This window comes from Neoarius graeffei, chromosome 4, assembly GCF_027579695.1.
Source record: "Neoarius graeffei isolate fNeoGra1 chromosome 4, fNeoGra1.pri, whole genome shotgun sequence".
NCBI classification, from domain to species: domain Eukaryota; kingdom Metazoa; phylum Chordata; class Actinopteri; order Siluriformes; family Ariidae; genus Neoarius; species Neoarius graeffei.
The window spans coordinates 50,944,321-50,966,150 of record NC_083572.1 but is presented as its reverse complement, the minus strand read 5'-3'; the positions used below and the strand labels follow the sequence as shown (position 1 = coordinate 50,966,150).

Genomic DNA, 21,830 nt, shown 5'->3' with positions numbered 1-21,830 from the left:
TTGGTGAGAGACAGTATATGTTAGCTGTAAAATGTATTCCTGAACAAATAATTGCATTTATATTCAAATGGATATTTAAGTTTTCATTTATTTGTATTTGAACTCTTTTTGCACCTATTCTAAAATTTTGGCTTAAAATGCAGCTTTAAAAAATATAACAACTTGACAGTGTTCGGCAATGATTTGGTAACTTTTTACTGTGTAAATAAATTGTTAAAGTTTCTTTATGTAACATTTCCAACATGAATTGAACTGAAGGCAGTTTCAACTTTGACATTTTATTAAGGGAAAGTGATAAACAAACAGGTTTTTACAACAACCTTGATAGAGCCCATATGAAACTTTTCGGGTTCGATAGATTTGCAAGTTTTGAACCGAACTATTGATTACATTTGCTGTTCATGTTCAATAAACAACCCCAGTACATCAATCACTGATTTGGAGGTTGATTAAGCAATCCACTAATAAGTTTCTGAATAAGCATATTAATCTACAATATTTGAATATAGTAACCTTTTGTACTGTGCAAAGCTGGTGATTTTCAGATGGAATCAATTAATTGTTTCTGTCACTTTAATAATGCCATAATATTACAAAGGCTAACTTTTGTTAGTCGTTCTATCATTCAGCAGTAACAGGGAAACCGCCCTGCACACAAAAATAGCATCTCTAAACAGGAAGTCTGCCTTCTGCCAACTTAGTTTGACTCTGTCCTGTGTGCGTGGAGGTCTTCAAGTTCATCTCTTATCACTCAGATAGTGGCTCAACAAACAAAAACAGTTATCAAGCCTAGTTTCTCCTTTGGTTCATTCGGCACATAGGCAAAAGCTGTAAATTAAGTTTGGGCAGTGTTACTCCGTGGTGTCAGATTAGACACAAAAACCTTCATAGAAGTCATATTCTTATCTTTGAAAATGATCAGTAATGCTATAATTGTTTAGGAAAGAGGAAAGTCCTCCAGTACTAAAGCAGACACTCCTGTATTTCTAGGTACAATTAAGCAAATTTGACTAACTTTGTATAACACACCTATAAACCTTTCAGCTAGACACATCATAAAAAGATATCCACGGTTTTGAAATCTTTCCAAATAGGCAAAAAAAAAAAGGTGTACAATTCAGTTCACTTTTACTCAAACTCCATAGTTGAAATGTGTTTCCTGATAAAGGAAGTGTGACTTTATTCCTGGTTACCATACCAGTAATAGTCAAAGACACAGGCAGAAAGAAAGAGGGAGGAGGGGACACAAAAATAGCAGGAAGTAGAGATGGCAGGCCTGAAAGAAAATATCATGAAGTAACACGACAAGTTCATCTGAGGATAGCAGAGGGGAGGGGAAATCCTTCTCATTTTCTGCCTGTCACCCCACCCTTTATCACTCCTGCTCTCTCAATCTCCATTTTTTGGACAACATTATACACCCATATCTCCCCCCCGCTTTGATAGCATTGAAATGGTTAGAAGACTGATCCTTTTTATGCTATAGAAAAACTGTATAAAGTAGTTATTGCTGTTATTGTTGTACAGAACATACTCGTAATCAGTATGCTGGCATAAGTACTGAACAGAGAGTTCACGCAAACTATTCACTAAAATTATACATTACCCAAATGCAGCAGACTTATTGGAAGTATGAATAGAAAGTTTTATGAATTAAATATATGCAAATTTAAGGGATATGCATGCATAATAAATATTTTTCCTGTATACATGCTTCAAATGATATACTCTGCATTTTTGTATGCATGTAATGCATGATTAGTGAGATCAAAAATAAACTACTGTTTAGATTTTGAACCCTTGAAAGCATCTTCTGCAGCTGTAATGTGAGAGAAGAGATCACTATAAATCGACTTAATTCATGGTTTCTTGCTTTTTCTTGCTTTCTGTTATAGATATGTTATATAACGGTAATTCCATCAATACTATTGTTTTACAAAGCTGCCTGTTGCTTTAGCAGAGTTCATTCCTCTCTTTACACAATCAATTCTACAATACTTATTAAATATCAGGCCAATAATAAAGATTCCCTGAACAGCTCTCAGTGTCAAGAGAAATAGACTATGTTCTCTTTAGGTTTATCGTGTTAGCTTTGTTGTTTATAAGACAAACGCTGCTAATGGTTTGTTTTTAAAATCTCTACAGTGCAATTTATTAGACTACACACAAAATGAATTTTGTTGCTTTTACGGTACACTACGTACGTTCATGTACCTCATCTTTGTGAGGTGCTTTCTTGACCGCCATTATACAAACAAGTTGTATGAAATGATTGAGCTCAGCCTTACTGTGAATACACAAATGGAGGCATGGATGAAATCTGATGAAGTTGCAGTCACTAACAGACGGTGTAAAGTCTTCACTTCTCAAGTACGGTTTGATTTTTTTAATAATATGGCATTACTAGAGAATAATTCTTAAATCAGACCGCATTATAAGGGTGGATATGGTAGCAATGGCGACAGGGGGAAGGCAGACACGTGTGCAGGCGAACAATGAGGACGATAGGAAGCAAGAATGAGCATAAAAGGGAAAAAAATTGAACACTTGTGAGAAAGCAGAAAGTTAAACGTGAGGAAAACAGTGTCCAAACTGAAGGAAAAGTGGGAAATACCTGAGTATGAATTCTGCAGGACGGCACAGCGACTCGGGCCAAGGGCTAAGGAGCACGATGGGCGGGTGGGTAGGCAGAGAAGGAGGAGACATAAGAAGAGGGAGATGAGATATTATTTGTGTCTTGATACTTCGCTGGCAAAAGGGAATAAAGAAAAATGAGAAAATGAGAGAAACTAACCGAGCCAACAGTAACACTCTGCAGCCATACCCTCCTATCTCCCTGCCCACTATGACCATGATGCCAAGAAACTAATGGGAAAGACATGGCATGAGGTCACAGCAGGATGAAAAGGGAAGAAAAAATAATTTGGGGTAATAATACTTTTGGAGCACGTCCTAACTTTTAGGTAAGAGAAAGCAACTGTATTTATGTCTTTGTAAGAGATGCCAGGCAGAATAGGGTTCCCTTCACCATTTCATCTTGAACACTACACGGCGTTTGCCTCCCAGGGCCCTGAGGCATGGAGAGAGAATGGATTCCCTCCAAAATCAGCAAAACAACATCGCTTGACACATCCCACCATGAGCACTTTATGACCAATGAGAGTTGCCAAGAAAGGAAAAAAGAAGCACATGTTTGTTGCGAAAACAAAAGTATGAAAAGAATCATATGAGTATACTTACACAAGCTTTGGCTTCTGTTCAAGGAGCAGGTTTGAATTAAGAGATAATGCCAGTGATTTAAGCTACCCTTAGAATAAAGAACTATGATTTCTCCCAGAGAGAAAGGGAGTTCGGTGAAGTCTTTTGTCAGCATTTGGCATTCGTCCCAGGTAGTACATGTCTCTCTGTTCCCCTTCTACAGAAGTCATTTCAGCGTCTTTAGCTGCCCTGGTGTTGCCTGTGCTTTTTGTGTGAATTTCCCTATTAGGTTCGTGTCCTCTTAGACATAATGGTAAAAATTTGTTTTGCTTAGCACCCCTGCAGCAATACAGGCTCTAACTTTGGAAAGAAATAATTTTGGAAAAAAAGTCTTTCGACAAACTTACAAAACAATCAAAATGTGCAACTTTTGTAGGTGAAAGACAATCCACCAGTCCACAGTCCTGGACTTTTAGCCTCTTTATGGCTAGGACACTAATAAGCTGAGTTTGCAAGAATGTTAAAAGTGATTTTTTAAGCCACTTGCAGGAGTAAGTTGTTCCTGTGATGAATCCTATTCAGCCATGGCGAAAAAGGGGCTCGGAGCCCAGGTGGCCAGCCAGCCAAGAGAGAGAAGTGTCACCGAAATAATCCAGTGTAACTGTCAAAAAGGTGTACTTCCTGGAATAAAGATATTAAGAAAAATAAAAAGAGAGTTTCCCAGCGAAGTGCTGTGCTTGCCATCCCTCGTCCTCATCTCAGGCATTGTCCAGGACAGCTCAGTGTGTGATGTCACGGCCCCCTTCGTTCGCTTTTGTTGTATGTTCATTTATTTTGCTCTCCCCACTGTACTCCTCAGCTCCTCCCCTCTGCAGCCAACACGTATACACTCTACCCTCGTCGCCAAAAAAAAAAATAGGAGAAAAGCCTTTCCAGAGTTTTACAGTAGTCCATTCCAACAGCATGTTATGGTTAAAGATATGAGGACAACCAAGGCAGCAGTAGCAGAGAGAGAGAGAGAGAGAGAGAGAGAGAGAGAGAGAGAGAGAGAGAGAGACTGCCTTCACAAATCTCTCACTATGTCTTTGCCTTCCTGCCTTTGCAAGCAGGGAGCTTGTAAAAGTTTCAGCTGCGCCGGCTTAGGGCCAGCCCCTGTTGGCAGCGTTTCAAGAAGAGCACTGACTGTTTCTAAAGCACCCAGAGATTGTCAGGGTGGGGGTGAACCTACCAGGGGGTAGAGAGGTTCCCATCAGTACACACGGGTATTGAGGGAAGGAAAGAGGGGCATATATGCCAGCTGCAACTACTCCAGGGTTGAAGCAGAGAGGAAAAGAGTACAGTCAAGATAGTTCTATGCACATTTTCCCCTTCTGCATGGACTATTCTGCTTTCTTCTTGTCACAGATGAAGCTGCAGTATAAAGCAATTACACTGTTTGTGAAGTTTGGATAGTTGGCTTCTGAGCAATGTTTTGATCTAAAGCTTTGATATTGTACACTGCCAATCATTATTTATGATGGGTTTTGGACCAAAATTGTGTATATAGTTTGACTGTGCACAGTTATCTACGAGGGCAAAACTCTTTATCAGTTTTAAAACGTGCGTCATTCTAGAACAAGTAAAAGCACTATGTTATCAGCTGTAACATTGTCAACTGTCTGCCCTGGGAGAGGCCACCTGTTGCTTGTTTGTATAGCTGTATAGTTGGCAGGTGTCAGCTAAGGACACTGTCCTGCTGTAACTGTGATTGCACCAATACACACACACACACACACACACACACACACACACACACACACACGTATATGCACATACTCATGCAAAGCATGAAAGCTGTCACACCACTTCCGATGCACACACAGATATATTTAATTTCTGTCTATGCTATATTCACCATATGGAAATTGAAGTAGACTCTCTTAGTTTAAGCACACTCTGCATAAGCCGGACTGTTGGAGAGGAACCAGTGTTGTGTTTGGCAAGTGGCAAAAGATGCCATACTTCAAGCCAGTCTTGGATTCAGTCTGACTTTCAAAACAATCCACAAATGAATACTTCACGCCACTGGATACTGTGAAACAGTTATTAGCGGAGCTCCTTGTGTATGCGTTGCAGAGCCCCATACTTAAGAGAAAATGGTAATACATCAACCTGATTTTTGATGGCTTTTGACCATATGACATCTGTCCCTACATATGAATGTACGTATGAACAATGAACGTGTACCACCACAGGGTACCCGACTGTAAGTGCAAGGCAATGTATCTCATAAACACTTGACCATCTGACAATTAAATTTGTATCTTTATTTACATAAGATAGATGGGTTTTTATCTAGAGGTTATTTTAATTGAGGCTTAGTTGTCCACAAGCAAGGAAGGGCGAGGTTCAGCATTGTGAAAAAACTGCATGGGCAAATAGTACAATAGTTTAAAGACAATGTTTCTCAATGTAGAGTTGCAAGAAATTTAGGGATTTCACTCTCTAGAATCCATAACAGTGGATTCCATAATACCGTACTTAACAGAAATGCATCAATCTGATTTCCAATGGCTTGACCGTACAATGTCCGTACATACATACAAACGTCAAACACGTACCACCAAAGGGAACCTGACCGTAAGTGGAAGGCATTGTATCTCAAAAACTTGACCACTGAACAATGAAATTTGTATCTTTATTTACATAAGATAGATGGGTTTTTATCCAGCAGTTATTTTTAATTTACTTTTTAAAAAATAACATGGGATTATTTCCTGATACATTTTGCGGAAAATATTCACGACAGTTTCATATAAAACTAGTTAAAGCATTTTTATGAGTCCACTAACTTGTTAGACAGTTGACAGTTTCTGTCATGTAAGGGTGATAGACGGATGTAAGTGCAGGAAGAGTTTTATTGAAAACACGCTAGCAAACAAATCCAAAACATAGACAAAGGTAGAGTAAAAAAAAAAAAAAAACAGGTAGTGATTGAGTGAGGCACAGACAGGATATCAGAGGTAATACAATACTCAAAGTCCAAAAACATAAACAGGGTCAAAACCAGAAAAGTGATACAGAATACAAGGCTTTCACAAAGTCTGTGTTACTAAGTGTCCTTATATGTATGTGCTGTAATTGTGCTCTAATCAGGAACAGATGCATGCTAATTAGTCCTAATGGCATGTGCGTACTTTGCTCCAACACTCATGGACCTGAACGATGTAAACAAGCAACTGTTTGACATATCAAGTTTGATATTGGACTGTAACTATGTAGTAATGATGTAAAGTGAAAGTGCTGGTTCACTGCTGTTCACCAGACACCCAGCAGAGTCACAACATAATAAATGCTGTGGTGTTGTTTCTGGCGCACGGCATGCGGTGTCAAAGAAAGGAATAAATATGTATTCATAACTGCAATGTGTATATCATTATTGGAGTCACTGTCACAAGAGAATGCAGCAATTTACTGATGTAAAATACATGACACGATACAATTTGATGGTTCATATGCTACAGGAGCTCTGGTTTTAGGCAGTGCCTATATCTATCTACCTACCTACCTACCTACCCACCCACCCACCTACAGGGGGCTGCAAAAGTAGGTATACAGTAATGTAAAATAAAATGATACAAAATGTTAGTATTAAATGAAACCTAGCACCACTATTATAATACTGGTAATACTGGAATAATCTTTACTGTATACCTACTTTTGCAGCCCCCTGTATATATATATATATATATATATATATATATATATATATATATATATATATATATATATATACAACCCCGATTCCAAAAAAGTTGGGACAAAGTACAAATTGTAAATAAAAACGGAATGCAATAATTTACAAATCTCAAAAACTGATATTATATTCACAATAGAACATAGACAACATATCAAATGTCGAAAGTGAGACATTTTGAAATTTCATGCCAAATATTGGCTCATTTGAAATTTCATGACAACAACACATCTCAAAAAAGTTGGGACAGGGGCAATAAGAGGCTGGAAAAGTTAAAGGTACACAAAAGGAACAGCTGGAGGACCAAATTGCAACTCATTAGGTCAATTGGCAATAGGTCATTAACATGATTGGGTATAAAAAGAGCATCTTGGAGTGGCAGCAGCTCTCAGAAGTAAAGATGGGAAGAGGATCACCAATCCCCCTAATTCTGTGCCGACAAATAGTGGAGCAATATCAGAAAGGAGTTCGACAGTGTAAAATTGCAAACAGTTTGAACATATCATCATCTACAGTGTATAATATCATCAAAAGATTCAGAGAATCTGGAAGAATCTCTGTGCATAAGGGTCAAGGCCGGAAAACCATACTGGGTGCCCGTGATCTTCGGGCCCTTAGACAGCACTGCATCACATACAGGCATGCTTCTGTATTGGAAATCACAAAATGGGCTCAGGAATATTTCCAGAGAACATTATCTGTGAACACAATTCACCGTGCCATCCGCCGCTGCCAGCTAAAACTCTATAGTTCAAAGAAGAAGCCGTATCTAAACATGATCCAGAAGCACAGACGTCTTCTCTGGGCCAAGGCTCATTTAAAATGGACTGTGGCAAAGTGGAAAACTGTTCTGTGGTCAGACGAATCAAAATTTGAAGTTCTTTATGGAAATCAGGGACGCCGTGTCATTCGGACTAAAGAGGAGAAGGATGACCCAAGTTGTTATCAGCGCTCAGTTCAGAAGCCTGCATCTCTGATGGTATGGGGTTGCATTAGTGCGTGTGGCATGGGCAGCTTACACATCTGGAAAGACACCATCAATACTGAAAGGTATATCCAGGTTCGAGAGCAACATATGCTCCCATCCAGACGACGTCTCTTTCAGGGAAGACCTTGCATTTTCCAACATGACAATGCCAAACCACATACTGCATCAATTACAGCATCATGGCTGCGTAGAAGAAGGGTCCGGGTACTGAACTGGCCAGCCTGCAGTCCAGATCTTCCCCCACAGAAAACATTTGGCGCATCATAAAACGGAAGATACGACAAAAAAGACCTAAGACAGTTGAGCAACTAGAATCCTACATTAGACAAGAATGGGTTAACATTCCTATCCCTAAACTTGAGCAACTTGTCTCCTCAGTCCCCAGACGTTTACAGACTGTTGTAAAGAGAAAAGGGGATGTCTCACAGTGGGAAACATGGCCTTGTCCCAACTTTTTTGAGATGTGTTGTTGTCATGAAATTTAAAATCACCTATTTTTTCTCTTTAAATGATACATTTTCTCAGTTTAAACATTTGATATGTCATCTATGTTCTATTCTGAATAAAATATGGAATTTTGAAACTTCCACATCATTGCACTCCATTTTTATTTACAATTTGTACTTTGTCCCAACTTTTTTGGAATCGGGGTTGTATATATATATATATATATATATATATATATATATATATATATATATATATATATATATATATATATAATGCTTGCTTTATATGTTACTAAAAAGAACAGCTCAATTTTTTACATGTAGAATTTTACTGTACCTATTAGTTGCTTTTATTATCAATTTGAAAGGTTAATGAGTTTATATTTTTGCAGCTTTACTAAACTCACAGGAACCGTAGCTATGGCCTTACCCTTCTCTGCATGCCTCACCTGTGAGCTCATCTAAACAGGCGCATGGACTGTACATTGGCCCTGATGGACTAGTCCTGTCTTCTACTGTGTCGCCTCCACAAATGGCTCTTACTGCCTTAATGACATTTAATGACTGGATTTTAGGAGGTTAGGAAAGGGCAAGAGGAACAATCTGGGCATGGTAGATAACAGGGTAACAGGAGGACAGAGGACGGGAAGGAGTAGTAGCCTAGCCTAACAATAAGCAATACCGGACAATGTGCAATATAAAGTGCAATATCTCTCCTGCTGCCACCCTTTTCCTTTTTTTTCTTCCTCCTCTCTCTCCCCCTTCCTGTCTTCCCCATATCTTATTATTTTTATATTTGTATATGTAAATACTTAATTTATTTTAATTTATCTAGAAGTTTTTCTCTATTTCTGTTCTCTGTTTATCTGTAATGATGCTGCTGGAAACTTAATTTCCCTGAGGGAACCCTCCCAAAGGGATCAATAAAGTTTTATCTAATCGAATCGAATCAAATGTTCTAATATCTCCTCCCCACTTCCCACCATGTCATTGAAAGCCATAGGTCCTGCTAGGACTAAAAGACTGGAGGGTAGAAGGTCTTTTACTCTGATGTTATTTTGTCATGATTTGAGAAATGCCAGTGTTTCAGAGCATCATCTACAGTATATCACATTCAAATGAACTACCTATCAGCCATTTTAACACAAACAAGAGGAATTTGTTTTAACACAGCTCAAAAGAAATGATAAAAGCACAATTACACAATTTATCATTTTAATCTCTATATAATCTTCATCTGAAAATATTAGTATGAAAAATCATCATGACAATCCAGAATTATTGATGGATATCTGCACAAGTCTTATCCATCCAAGTCTGGTCACGATAGTTATTTGAGGAACTTGTGTTGAGTTCTTATGGCATACAGAAAGAGGGTAGGTGCTGTTGACTACATGAGGCACAGCAGTGAATGCTCATCTGAATAAAGGGAGGCAGTTTGTAGTAGTTGTGGTAGAGTTCAAGATGCAAGTTAGATATTAACATTTAACACATGGCAGGATCACTGAGTGTGATGTGGTGATGCACCGTGATTGGAATGCCAGACCATCACAGGGAATGCACATGTACATTCGCACACCTATGGGTCAATCTATCTAATGGCATCTTGTTAGGAGGTGGGAAGAAACTTAAGAACCTGGAGGTAACCCACACAGTCAAAGGGAGAGAACTGCACAGACAGTAACCTGATCTCAGGATTGAACCAATAACCCACAGGCTGTGAGGCTGCAATGGCACTCCCCCACCATGCCACCCCACCAATATTTTAAATGATTATACATACAGGACACTTTTTCGATGGAATTAAAACGTATTCTATTCCCTTCTAGTGTGTTCCAGTCATTTGGTTTGATAGCATGCAATATTGTTAGCATATCGCTTATCCTATGTGTATTATGTCACTCCACCTAATGGAGAATGAGTGTTGAATATGGTTTGCGATATTGCATGGTTTTCAAAACAACATGACATCACACATTGGAGCTGATGTGACTATTCAATGAGAAAGTTTTCTGCTGCGCATGTGCAGAAGCATTTCTTTGTTTACTGGCAGTGCCGTCAGTAAACTGTCACAGTGAATTGAAAATGGTAAGTAACCCCCCTGTCCTTAACTTTTTGTAAACTCTGTAATTGTTCCATCAAATGTGTATGTATAACAATAATAATATTGGCTGGCTTTTTTTCATGGTATATCAGATGTATTCCATTCAGCTAGCATGATATTGAACTCATCTTCAACTCTTTTAGTATCATGCTAGCTGAATGGAATATATCTGATATACCACTCAATGCCAGCCAATATTATTTAAATATGCTCCCGAAGTGTCCAGTGATCAGTGTAAATTTTTCCGTGTGCATTTTAACATTATGTTTCTGAATATGAACTGACTTAGCAAAGTGAATTTTATTTTCAGAACCAAATTTAAGGAAATTTATGGATTTTGTAAATTAAATTTTATTCTTCACCCAATTTTATTGGAAAATCCCTAGGTATGCCTAGTACTTGCTTTGAATCACAAAGCACTACAGTGTCTGGTAGGGCAAAGGCTTGCTTATGCCTCAGTTCAGTCTTTGGGAGGCCTGTGACTAAGTCATTTCACAATGCTGCATGCACAGTAATGCAGTAAGCTCAGAGAGAAGTTAAATGAAGCTGTCTTATAGAATAATCATGATTATGAGCTTAAAAATAATGATAAACAGAGAAACGTTGTTCAGGAAATGTGGTCAGTGTTCTTTAACAAACAGTATAAACAAGCAACTCATTTTGATTAAGTCTCTTTACATAACACTATCTGAATGCATATCAGGTGAAAATTCAAATTCAATCCAAATTGCTTGAAACTGGTCTCACTGAATTCAGAATTGAATGCTAAACAACGTACTTTTTACAGAATTAAAATGTGTTTATCCGTTCTTGAGATATTACAAATGAAAGATTAAAACATGGCTTAATTTTTAGAAAACTGATGCAATATTATGTATGAGGATAACATGGTCCAAAATGGACCTCATTAATGAATGAGATGAAATGTTTTTTCTTAATAACTTTTTTTTAATTGTCAAGATAGTTACATGGAGGGCAGCACGGTGGTGTAGTGGTTAGCGCTGTCGCCTCACAGCAAGAAGGTCCTGGGTTCGAGCCCCGGGGCTGGCGAGGGCCTTTCTGTGTGGAGTTTGCATGTTCTCCCCGTGTCCGCGTGGGTTTCCTCCGGGTGCTCCGGTTTCCCCCACAGTCCAAAGACATGCAGGTTAGGTTAACTGGTGACTCTAAATTGACCGTAGGTGTGAATGTGAGTGTGAATGGTTGTCTGTGTCTATGTGTCAGCCCTGTGATGACCTGGCGACTTGTCCAGGGTGTACCCCGCCTTTCGCCCATAGTCAGCTGGGATAGGCTCCAGCTTGCCTGCGACCCTGAAGGATAAAGCGGCTAGAGATAATGAGATGAGAGATGAGATGAGTTACATGGAAATTGGCAGGCACATAGATGGTTGTATACGGAATACAAATTTGAAAAATTAGTAAAACCTGATAATGCAAATTAGTTTTTATTTAGTATTAATTATGCTAATTAGATAAAACATAAAATTGGGACACTCTTCTTCAAAGTTTCACTAAATGGCTTTATTTGTGCAATATAAAGCTGATCTTAACTCTAATTTATACATCACAAAGAAGGAGAAATCAGTGTTAATTATAAAATACGTATGCATAAATAAGCATTGAATGTCATTCACACCTACCATTCTCTATCAAAATAAAAAAGTTATAAAAGAATATTTCTAATAACCTCTGCGTTCTGTAGGCCTTTGTATTTCTATGTAGGGCCTACTAGTGTTTATATGAAAGAATATAAATGATAATATTCAGAGCTTTCAAGGCTAACCTCAAAAAAACTGTGAGCCACATCCAATAAACAATTTCATTTAATTGAACTGAAATTGACACTCGTGTTTCTAACTTCCATTTTTTTAAAGTATCATTCCACGCACTGAGATCTCAATATTTTTCATCAAAACAACTACAGTTATATTCTAAAATAGTTATTTATTTACATAAATCAGGTTGATTTGAAAAAAATAAGTAGGTAAAGCTATGAAAACTCACTTCAAAGTCTCCCATGAATCATAACATCAAAACTAGCTGACAGAAAATTTTGCTGAATACTTCATCAGAAACAGTGAGAGCTAGAAAATATCCCTATAAAAGTTATCTAATTGATATTCACAAGTAATCCAGTCAGAAACCAATTAAAAGAGAGCCTGACCACTTTCCCGTGACTCAAAAAGCACTGGCAGTTTCCCGACGTCACACAAACAGAGAGTGAACTCTGTTGTAACAATTTCAATCTGCCGTTACTCCCAAAGTACTGAACAGATCTTAACGATATACATTTCTTTGGAAAGCAGAAATTCTAAGCTTTTTAATGATAGTATTCATGATAGAAAATATTCAAGAGTTAAGCAATGACAGATTTGGAAACTTAGATGAGCGTCTGCATGCAGAATTTTCACAGCATGGACAGTGAGCATCTGATATGCCTAATAACACCATGACACATATTGCAGAACCAAGTTGTTTAGTCAGTGTTTAGTTGAAAATGAGGCTAGGTAATTTTTTAGAAGCATACTATGTTATATTTCCTGATATTTTCTTTACATCCTGATCAGAATTAATAAATCAAATGCTCTGACAATAAAAAGAAAAAAAATCCATAATCTGTGGCAGCTGCAGAGCTGTAAAAAAGGTTGCCTAATCATTTCATTTGGTCTGACTGAAATGATTAGATAGTCTGCCTACTTGTCTACTCCCTTACCTACCTACCTACAGTGTCTTGCAAAAGTATTTATCCCCCTTGGTGTTTGTCCTGTTTTGTCACATTACAAGCTGGAATTAAAATGGATTTTTGGGGGGTTAGCACCATTTAATTTACACAACATGCCTACCACTTTAAAGGTGAAATTGTTTATTTGTTTGTTTGTGACATAAACAATAATTAAGATGAAAAAAACAGAAATCTGGAGTGTGCATAGGTATTCACCCCCTTTCATATGAAATCCCTAAATAAGACCTGATCCAACCAATTCACTTCATAAGTCACATAATTAGTTAATTAAGATCCACCTTTGTGCAGTCAAAGTATCACATGATCTGTCACATGATGTCTGTATAAAGCAACCTGTTCTGGAAGGACCCTGACTCTGCAACACTACTAAGCAAGCAACATGAAAACCAAGGAGCACTCCAAACAGGTCAGAGACAAAGTTGTAGAGAAGTATAGATCAGGGTTGGGTTATAAAAAAATATCCCAAACTTTGAATATCCCAGGGAGCACCATTAAATCCATTATAGCAAAATGGAAAGAATATGGCACCACTACAAACCTGACAAGAGAAGGCCACCCACCAAAACTCACAGACTGGGCAAGGAGGGCATTAATCAGAGATGCAACAAAGACCCCAAAGATAGCACTGAAGGATCTGCAAAGAGCCATGGCGGACATGGGTGTATCTGTCCATAGGACCACTTTAAGCCATACACTCCACAGAGCAGGGCTTTATGGAAGAGTAGCCAGAAAAAAAAAGCCATTGCTTAACAAAACACATTTGGAGTTTGCCCAACAGCATGTGGCAGACTCCCCAAACACATGGAAGAAGATTCTCTGGTCAAATAAGACTAAAATTGAACTTTTTGGCCATCATGGTAAATGCTATGTATGGTGCAAACCCAACACCCGGAGAACACCATTCCTACAGTGAAGCATGGTGGTGGCAGCATCATGCTGTGGGGATGTTTTTCCTCTGCAGGGACAGGAAAGCTGGTCAGGACTGAAGGAAAGATGGATGGCACTAAATACAGGGGAATTCTAGAGGAAAACCTGTTTGAGTCTGCCAGAGGTTTGAAACTGGGACAAAGGTTCACATTCCAGCAGGGCAATGACCCTAAACATGCTGCTAAAGCTACACTGGAGTGGTTTAAAGGGAAACATTTAAATGTCTTTCAATGGCCTAATCAAAGCCCAGACCTCAATCCAGTTGAGAATCTGTGGCATAACTTGAAGATTGCTGTACACCAACACAACCCATCTAACTTGAAGGAGTTGGAGCAGTTTTGCCTTGAGGAATAGGCAAAAATGCCAGTGGCTAGATGTGCTAAGCTAATAGAGACATACCCCAAGAGACTTTTTTTTTTGCAGCAAAAGGTGGCTCTACAGAGTATTGAGTTTTGGGGCTGAATACCTATGCACACTCCAGATTTCTGGGGGGGTTTTTTCATTTAATTATTGTTTTTGTCACAATAAAACAACAATTTTCACCTTTAAAGTTGTAGGCATGTTGTGTAAATCAAATGGTGCGACCTCCCCCCCCCCAAAAAAAAAAAAAAAATTAAATTAAATTAAAATAAATCCATTTTAATTCCAGCTTGGAATGCAACAAAACAGGACAAACACCAAGAGGGATGAATAATTTGCAAGACACTGTACGTGCACTCTACCCTCATTGCATGTGACCGGAGTCTTCCACAAGGCTAGGCAGGCAGACATATTGCAGACATATTGCTAAAGCTAGCAAGCTAGTTGACAGCTGACTAACCATAGCCATGTTCATTGCTTACATTCATTATGATAATGTTAGTGGTTTTCTTACATGTGAATGAGACATGAGGGAACTGGAGATGGTAATGATAAACTTCGCTCCTCTCCCCAGTGCTCTCTCTCATGGACTCGTCCTACAGGAGTAATCAGGCCTTCATGTATTTTGGAGGAGTGACTTTGGAGAGAGGTCTGAAGGAAGGGGGGTGCTGAAGGGAGCTAGGGACCTACCCTAGCTATAATGTGAAATTAAGGAATTAGGTGAACGCATTGACCTGTTGTTGACCCATTATTTTGTCATTTTATTTCTCCCAGGATTTTTCTTTATTTGCATTTTTAACTCCAGAAAGAAGTATAGCACAGTACTAACTAAAAATGTGGCTTTCCATTGTAATGCAGGTCATGTCAATGTGCCCCAAGCATGCAGTTGTGTCTTGTGGTTTCCGTCTAATTGCAGAAGGTTTTTTTTTTCATTGACCTTAAAAGGGTTTCCCATTTCTTTAAAATGAACAATGTTTCATACAAAAGTTTCATTGCCATATACAATTATCTGTATCACATACATATTTTTTTGTTCCCAATAGCTGCAACAATGACAAGATTATTATCTCAGAACTTCCCCTAAGTGATATCACATGATCACTGGCAGTGTCATTTGAGGTGAGTGGTAGCTGACACAACTGGTTGAGTTAACCTTTAATTTTCCTGTTTGTATTTGTGACAACCTTGCATCATATCAGAAAACAGAGAAAATGTTCTCTGACGAGAGTTTGACTTAGTTTTACATCAAAGAAAGCCAATCAGTTGTTATGCTGAAGATTAATGTTATTAACAGGAAATACTACAAAGCAGAAATTCAGAAGTTGATTTCGATCCCTAATTAGCAAGCAATTGGTAACAGTGGCAAGACAACATGCAGAAGAAACCTGAGAGGAACCAGACTCAAAAGAGAACCCTTCTTGGACCTTTTTGATCAGAGAGTTCAGAGAAAATGGCCAGACTGATTTCAGCCAACAGGAAGGTTATGTTAATTGAAATGAACACTCTTTACAACTGTGGGGGGCAGAAATGCATCTCAGATGTCAAACACTGAGGTAGATGAGTTACAACAGTGGAAGACCACATTAGGTTCTATTCCTGTCATCCAAGAACAGGAATCTGAGGCTCCACTGGGCATAGGCACACCAAAACAGGATAGATCAAGATTGGGGGGGAAAAAAGGGGATTTTTTTTTTTCAAACTACCAGCTGATTTCCTTATAAAATTCCACAACAGTGTTCTGAAGACAGCTGATGTATGGCAATACAAGTGTTGGCCATACTAAATACTGATATATATATATATATATATATATATTTTTTTTTATATTTCTTGGAATGTATTTGTTGTCGGCAATTATTATGAAACACACATACCCTAAAACATTCAGGTGTCTGTAATAGAATTAATTGTTTTGGATCCATTTTGGTCCAAATCCAGGATTCAGAGAATGTAAAAGTTGATCCTCTGCACTGGGACCACTGTAATTTTGGTTTGGCTGTGAGGGCAAATCAGGTCAAGTGGTATGTCTGTGACAGTAAACAACTTCACACTAGCTCTTTCACTTTTCCTAGCAGCCCAGCTGCCTCAGACAGAATAATGGCACGCTAGCATATGCTACCCAGGCATGGCCTTCAACACACACAAACATATAGTTCCCTGGAGTCCTTACATATTCTACACAGTGTTTAAGATTTGGGTCTGTTGTATCCCAGCTTTTTTCCTGTGAGGAAGCTGGGACATTGTGTAAGAGGGAGCACACACTGACAGTATTTTCTTTTATACTGTGGGTTTCCCTGATCCCTGGCCTTGACTTGCTGGGTTTATTTGCAGTGAGACACAAACCTCCTGTCATTGTTTGTGTTTTGCTGGAAGACACAATTATTGTTTGGGCTAGAGACACATTGAGGCATCGTTGCCTCCCTTAGGTGTGTGTGTGTGTGTGTGTGTGTGTGTGTGTGTGTGTGTGTGTGTGTGTGTGTGTTTCTTTACCCTACACCTCCCTGGGTTGTCCTCATTGTGTTTCCTATGATAGGAGTTTGTGTGCATGTGTCTCTCTGACTGTGATTTGTACGGTGTGATGAGTTCATGTCCTTACAGTCATGCTACTTCAGCACTCATAGTTCAAGCAAACATCAGGGTCTTCCTGTCCTCTTTAGTGTTTGCTCTCTGCCCTGGATACCAGCAGCCAGCTATTAAAATTTATTCCTCTGTGTGTGTGTGTGTGTGTGTGTGTGTGTGTGTGTGTGTGTGCGCGCGCGCGCACGTGCGTGCGTGTGCATGTTTTATATACTGCTGAGGACCAAATGTCCCCACAAGGATAGTAGAATCTAAAATTTCTGACCTTGTGGGGACATTTGGATGGTTCCCACAAGGAAAGTGTTGTTGTTTAACAACAAAAAAGTGCCAAAAAGTTTCTTTGTCATGACTGAGGTTAAGGTTAGGTTTAGGTGCAGGCACAGCATTAATTAACTGCATTCATAATTATGTCAGTGGAATGTCCTCAGAAGGACAGGTAAGACAACAAATGTGTGTGTGTTGGATATGTGTACACTTGCCTGACTTTTCAGCTTCCATGATTTTACAATGGTGAGTCACATTCAAGGGTTAGACAAAGATAATTTTATGTAATAATAATAATAATAATAATAATAATAATAATGCGGCACAGTGGTGTAGTGGTTAGCGCTGTTGCCTCACAGCAAGAAGGTCCTGGGTTCGAGCCCCGTGGCTGGCGAGGGCCTTTCTGCGCGGAGTTTGCATGTTCTCCCCGTGTCCGCGTGGGTTTCCTCCGGGTGCTCCGGTTTCCCCCACAGTCCAAAGACATGCAGGTTAGGTTAACTGGTGACTCTAAATTGACCGTAGGTGTGAATGTGAGTGTGAATGGTTGTCTGTGTCTATGTGTCAGCCCTGTGATGACCTGGCGACTTGTCCAGGGTGTACCTCGCCTTTCGCCCGTAGTCAGCTGGGATAGGCTCCAGCTTGCCTGCGACCCTGTAGAAGGATAAAGCGGCTAGAGATAATGAGATGAGATGAATAATAATAATAATAATTCCTAGTTATAGCTTGAATGTTTTCAGCATATGACTTTGAAACCAGTTTTGCATCACATACACATTTTTTTCTTTCCTCAAAGTCCGAGGAACAACAGATTTGTTTCTGCATTTTGAATATGATTTTCTTTCTTTCCCCATATACCACAGAAGATGAAAACATACACGGTATTACATTTTACACTGTATTACAGTGTTAAACATACACTATATTACAAGTGCAAATACAAAGACATACATCTTCATTGATCCTTTTTTCCCCTCTGTGGCAGTAGTGTCTCTTTCAGAACTTGATTATGTCTCCTAGACTGTACAGAATTTATAGGCTTCCACAGTCTATCTGCTAAGTGGTTGTTAAGAAACTTAAGTAGGCCTTGCAGTCAGAAGCACATGTAAATTGTAGAATAGTGCCATCTTACGCTAAAACTAAGAACTGCCTGGGTTCTGTTGTCTTTATAACATTATTAATATTGTCATCTAGTGGCTGAGAGTGGAACATTCCAAATACACCAAAACATACTGCATGTTTAGGAACAGTGTGTTAGGATCTTGCAAGGGATGGGTTCTATCAGACTAGAAAACATGGTTCTAGTCAAAGTTGTAGTAGTAGTATTTTGCAAACTCCAGGTGCTTAGGTTTGTGGTTAACTGACAGAAAAGGCTTTTTTTCTGGTGTACCTTCCAAATAATCTGTTGGCATGGAGGTGGCGTCTAATGGTGGTTTTGGAGACTTGGAAACCCCAACATTTTACTTTTTCTTGTAATTCACCAACAGTGAACCTTGGGGATTTTTTTTTTTTTTTTGTCTCTCTTACCATCCTCCTCACTGTATGTTGGGGCAAAATAAACTTGGTTCCTCTTCCAGACAAGTTTATAACAGTTCCAGCTGGTGTCCACTTTTTTTATTATTATTATTGCCCTAACAATAGAAATTGACATTTTCAGGTGAGTAGCTTTTTTATATATATATAATTCCCTGGCTTATGAAGTTCAACACACTTCTCCCTCATTTGGTTTGTGTGTTCTCTCTTCTTTTTCCCATGCTGTTGGATGACTAGGGAAATTTGGCCTCTGTGTCACCTCATATTTGCACCCTAGTTAATCGGGAAGTCATGGGTTAGAGCTTGAAAGTTCCTACACACTCTAATCAACTCAAACATGTACAAGTTAAATGGGGAAACATGCTTCAGTGACATTGTGTTCACTATAATTTCCAGGGGTGCCAATAATAGTGGCACATGTGTTCTTGTTTCAAATAATTATTTCTTGATGAGGGATTTGTTTTTCTCTAAATAAACCTATTTCACTTAAAAGTTGTCTTTTTCTCATTTTTTCAGTGTGAGATGAAGCTACTTCACCAAAAGCAATTTACAGGTGTGCATAAGGTAAACAATAGACACCAGTGTGAGACAAGGACAGAGTCATAATAAACAAAATGGGAATCAGAGTCGGTAACGAGAATAACACAGGACATAAAGCAAGGCTTGGAAATGTGGGGTAATAGCGTGAGAAACTAAACAGTATATTTTGCGAAGTGCTAGCATGTGCAGAGTCCTTTTATGCGTGCACTAATTACGCTCAAAATAACAACAGGTGTATCTAATAATTAGTCCTTGCCATGGGCGAGGTGTGCCCTGCCCACTCCAAAAACAAATGGGCATGCACAGACATGACAGGGAGCCAATAATCATGGAGGTCACTGTATAACTCCAACTTTGGTTTTAACAGTCATTACAGATAGAAGGAATAAGTTATATTTACACTGTCATATATATATATATATATATATATATATATATATATATATAAACAGGCTTGGTAATTGGATTCTGTCTCTAAAGCACCTGTTATAGACTGTCCAATATCAATATGTCCTACATTTTCACCTTCATATGCCTGATAAATATTCACAATAAAAAAGATGCAGTAGAGGACTCATTCAGATTTTTTGAGCTATAAAACCTGCTATTCCTCCTAATTTGGTGTGTCATGTTGACGTAGCAGCACAGCAGATGGCTTAGCAGGAAAATCCTCTTAGCAACTTACTGCTGATTATAATTCATTGAGTAGAGCACTACACTCTCCCATCTCTAGATTAGTTTCCACCCTTTGTTGTGTACCACCAACATTTTCTAAGCCTAACAGAGCTGCAGAGCTATAGATAAAGTCTATACCAAGAAATGTCTTCTGACAAGGTGAGTTTGTCCTCTGCACTGTTTTATAAGCGACTGGCACTGAGAGACAAAGGGGTGGAAATTATGTAGAATTTATAGTCTACTCAGTTAAATTACTGAAATAGTTTAATGGTTTAGTTTGTAGCTTCTTTTGGAACAAAACTACTGAAATTGTTCAAATAGACAATTTAATAATGTCATCTTCTTTTATGGCTTGATATGCTATAGTGAAAAGCTATTATAAAAACTACATAAACCAACTAATAAGTTAATTATTTGGCAACTTTAGTATATTATTATATTTATATTATTCTATTATTTATTATATTACTTGGCAGCTATAAATTATGCTGTTATATGCTATGATATAAGAAGTATTGACATATACCCTTTAATGGTAGGTCATGCCAAATGTATGTTATTAATGTAATTAATGTATTTATTTATTAATGCAATTTTTGCGCTTGACCATTCTCACATTAACTATCTAATTATATACATTAATGTTAATGATTTGCCCATTAGTTTCAAAATATTGTATAGTTGTAAAGCAATCTACACAGCAGTCTATATTTAATATTGTGTTGCTTTTGTAGGAGTAATGTGTTGTCTATTACTTTAGGAAATCTGTCTTATTTTGTGACAACTTGATTGAATGACTATATGCGTGTGTCAGTTTCACCTAGGGGATTGTCCGAGGTTAAGGATATTTATAGTGCTGTTCAAAAGGTATCTGAAGTGGATCTTAGAGAGAGAGAGAGAGAGAGAGAGAGAGAGAGGTCAGACAGACAGACAGACTATTACAAGAGGTTTGTGTATATTTACCCATGTGGTCATTATGATTGCAAAAGCCTTAAATTTAAGTTTTGATGGTTCAGCTCGAATCCATACATACATTATTTATACCACTTATCCAAGACGGAAGCTGACTTTGAACGAGAGGCAAGGTACATCCTGGGAAGGTCACCAGTCTATTGCAGTGTTACACAAAAATGAATCACCACTCACACTTCCATTCACACCTATGGGCAATTTAGAGTAGCCAGTTGACTTCATCCACATGCCTTTGGCCTGTGGGAGGAAACCAGACCACCTGGAGGAAATTTATGCAGGCACAGGGAGAACATCAGAACTCCAAACTCCATATGGAAAGGCCCAAATCAGCCACTAGGTTTGAACCTAGAATCTTCTTTCTGTGAGGAGACATTGATAGCCACTCCATCAATGTCCTGCCCTGGGTCAGATGTAATATAATAATATAATAATAGGATTTGTGCTGTAAGAGACAATATGGATGTATCACTACTGTCTCACAGATGTTAACACATTCAATATTATTGTAAGGTCAGGGGAAAATCCCAAACTGATTTTATTCGATTTGGCATGATGAAATGTGTTATCCACAAGAGAATGACTTCACTGACTGGCTACTTCCATTTATGCTTTCTCTTTTGGGAAGGTGTTTTGTCCAGAGCATCTTACAAATGAGCAGAGCAGTTGATGGTTGAAGGTGTTGCTCATGGGCCTAAGATTTAAATTGACAAACTTTCTGATCAAGAGTTAGAGCCTAAAACACTTACCAGTTTGTCTGTCATTTCTGCCAAG

At 38.5% G+C, this 21,830-nt stretch overlaps 1 long non-coding RNA gene across 2 annotated transcripts; it reads right to left on the bottom strand.

The window, feature by feature from the left end:
- Positions 1-262: 262 nt before the first annotated feature.
- On the bottom strand, positions 263-4,288 carry LOC132885061 (uncharacterized). Of its 2 annotated transcripts, XR_009654544.1 has the most exons (3): positions 3,241-4,288; positions 2,795-2,865; positions 263-2,659 (listed from the first exon to the last, which is right to left on the bottom strand). It is a non-coding gene; the product is annotated as an uncharacterized LOC132885061 (long non-coding RNA). The 2 variants fall into 2 exon arrangements; XR_009654543.1 differs by having other exon boundaries at positions 263-2,865.
- Between the last annotated feature and the right edge of the window lie 17,542 nt (positions 4,289-21,830).